The following is a 3,699-nucleotide window of genomic DNA, read 5'->3' as shown; positions in this document are numbered from 1 at the left end:
TAATTAGATAAGATCATATACCTATGGGACAGCCTTAATTACATTAATTAGATAAGATCATATACCTATGGGACAGCCTGAATTACATTAATTAGATAAGATCATATACCTATGGGACAGCCTGAATCACATTAATTTGATAAGATCATATACCTATGGGACAGCCTGAATACATTAATTAGATTAAATCATATACCTATGGGACACTGAGCCTGAATTACATTAATTAGATAAAATCATATACCTATGGGACAGCCTGAATTACTTTAATTAGATAAGATCATATACCTATGGGACAGACTTAAGGGATCCGATTCAGTGGAAGTGTTTCCTGTCAAATCATGTCCTTTTTCTCACGAGAAAAGTCGAAGAAAAATTATTGAATGCACATTCATCAAATCATTATCATGTCTTTTTCTTGCCTTTTGATCGGAATGTCTCTTATCTCAACTTGCACCAATCCAAAAACGAATAGACTGCATGCCAACGTTCCAAAATTCACAATTAAAAACCAAGAAAGCTATGTTGGTGGAACGTTTAATTGTTTTCTCAATAATTCAACGTTCCCAAAACATACCTTTCTTGCGTATCTAAATTCTCAACTTGCACAAAGCCATACAGCCTTGCAATAGCAGCTTTACTGACTTGGGCCTGCGGTTTGTTTTTTCGGGGACAGCAAACTGAGAAAAGTCGTTGTGACCTGGACATCACTTCCTGGTTTGGAATTACTCGCTCCATTTAACACAATGAGGGTGGAGGGGTAGGGTTGCAGGGAGAACATTCAGACCGAGTCTGGTGTCTGCACCTGCTACTTTTTTTTTTTTTTTTTTTTTTTTGCTTAACGCCTAGCCGACCAGGGCCATATCAGGGCGGTGCTGCTTTGACATATAACGTGCCACACACAAGACAGAAGTCGCAGCACAGGCTTCATGTCTCACCCAGTCACATTATTCTGACACCGGACCAACCAGTCCTAGCACTAACCCCATAATGCCAGACGCCAGGCGGAGCAGCCACTAGATTGCCAATTTTATAGTCTTAGGTATGACCCGGCCGGGGTTCGAACCCACGACCTCCCGATCACGGGGCGGACGCCTTACCACTAGGCCAACCGTGGCGGTCCTGCTACAAATGTATAACATCTGATTTTGTTGTCCATTGGAAATTGACAAACACAACTAGACATGAGAGATTGGTGTAGATCTAAGAAATAAGGCTGTTTATAAAATAAAAAATATAAAAAAAACTACCGATTGTCATCTTTTGATAACGACCACCTGCCCATTACGACCAACTCCGAGGATCTTTTAAATGTTCTTGTTATTGTAATTCTGTTTCGGTGTGTATTGTATAATCGTTTACAGACAGGTTAGAGGTGTCGAAGGTAATTTTCCGTTTTAAATGTATTCATTTTAATAGAAAAAGTGCTGTTATTGTTATTGTTATTATTGTTATTATTATATTCACATTTTTATGGCAACCACCTGTCGATAACGGCCAGTTTTAGTCGGTCCTTTCGGCGGTCGTCACAGACAGGTTCGACTGTAGGTCAGTTTCTGGTGGGTGCGTTTTCACGAAAAGAAGTAGCAAAGTTCCGAGCGGGTTGAATGACTCTCAGAGTCAGACTTGGTAGAACTTCCTAACAAGTGATCTCTCAACTTCCTTGTACACGCAAGCGAGTCATTCAAGCGGCGCACCCTTTGCAGAACCAATCAGACGCAAGCAAAACAGGATCACTGGGACGTATTCATGGCTTATTCTTTGCGAATGTTGCATTGTCTGACTAGCACTCCCGAGAGCGTGCGCGCATTCACATTCACACAGGTGCATAGATATATCCAAGTTCACATAGATAGACATACCACGCACGCTCATCCCCCCCCCCCCCCACTCACACACACGCACGCCCACACACGCAAAACACACACACACACACACAAACGTACGCACGCACGCACGCTCGCCCCCACACAAGTCCACACACAGACACACACACACACACACACACGTACTCACGTACGCTCGCCCACACACCCAGACACACAGACACACACCCACACCCACACACACACACACACACACACACACACACACACCAACGCCAGCCAGGCCAAATGAGTTCGACAAAATGAGTTTATGCCTTCTCCAAACCTGACTCTCAAAAACATTTTCCATCTGTCAAGCAAACTAGGTATAACCAACTGATTTTCAAATTCTTCACATATAAATTGTTTTGGGTCTGCATTACAGAACACTGCTTTTACAGTTGTTATTCAAATAAAGAGACATCATGGCCATTCTGTATTCTGTATTCTTTTTAAACAAAGCGAAAAGGGGGCCCTGTAGCTCAGTTGGTAGAGCACTGGACTTGTGATCGAAAGGTCGCAGGTTCGAATTCGGGCCGGGACGGACACGGGTCAACTTTATGTGCAGACCCAGAGACGGAAGCCATGTCCCACCCCCGTGTCATCACAATGGCACGTAAAAGACCTTGGTCATTCTGCCATAAGTGCAGGTGGCTGAATACACCTAAACACGCAGACACCTGGGTAGCGCGACTCCGTTGCTGCTAGCTTTCCACTGGGAGGAAGCGACCCGAATTTCCCAGCGATGGGACAATAAAGTAATGAAAATGAAAAATGAAAAATGAAACAGTGTTTTACGACACACAACGGACATGTCCATGACAACCAACAAAAAATGCGAACACTTTATGACAGATAAGTATAACAACAAAATTTAACAATGATTTGTTAAAAAAAACAAAGGATTTCTCTTTTTAAACAAATTTCAAAAAATGATTGAATATGAACATTCAATTCAATTCAATTCAATTCAAAAGATAATGATTTGTGTTCAGTTAAACTGTTTTGGAAGCAAATATGTTTAAAATGGCGAACTGAGAACGGGGTTATACATGATAGTGACCTTATATGTAATGAGGTCGAGTGTTTTTATGAAGAATTGTATTCCACAAGAGACACAAATTTGGTAAATGAATGAAAACTTAATTAGAACACCCAGCACTTTCCAACGAAGAAAGAGATTGTTTGGAAGGGAAAATTACCATGCAAGAAATGATGGCAGTTATTAAACGGTTAAATAACGACAAAAGCCCTGGTTCAGATGGGTATACAGCTGAGTTTTTTAAGTTCTTTTTTAAAGATCTCTGTTCCTTTCTCTTGAGATCCCTGAATTGTAGCTTTGAAAAGGGAGAGATGTCTATCACCCAGAGACAGGGAGTTATTACCTGTATACCAAAGGATGGAAAGGATAAAAGCTTTTTGAAAAATTGGCGACCCATTACACTGTTGAATGTAGTTTATAAGATTGCTTTATCCTGTATTGCTGAACGGTTACCAAACTTGATCCATGAAGATCAGACAGGCTTTATTAAAGGAAGGTACATTGGCCAAAACGTAAGGTTATTATATGATACTCTATTTTATGTGAATAAGCATAACTTACGTGGCCTTTTAATGTGCATTGACTTTGAAAAAGCTTTCGACAGCGTTTCTTGGTCCTTCATTGATAAATGTCTGTGCAAATTCAACTTCGGTGATGACATTAAAAGATAGATTTTCACTTTTTATAATAATATTAGATCATGTGTTTCTGTGAGTGGTAAATATTCCAGTTGGTTTGATGTACAAAGAGGTACCAGACAAGGAGATCCATTGTCACCTTATTTATATTTAA

The sequence above is a fragment of the Littorina saxatilis genome, linkage group LG6 (genome assembly GCF_037325665.1).
Source record: "Littorina saxatilis isolate snail1 linkage group LG6, US_GU_Lsax_2.0, whole genome shotgun sequence".
NCBI classification, from domain to species: domain Eukaryota; kingdom Metazoa; phylum Mollusca; class Gastropoda; order Littorinimorpha; family Littorinidae; genus Littorina; species Littorina saxatilis.
This window is presented reverse-complemented; position numbering follows the sequence as displayed.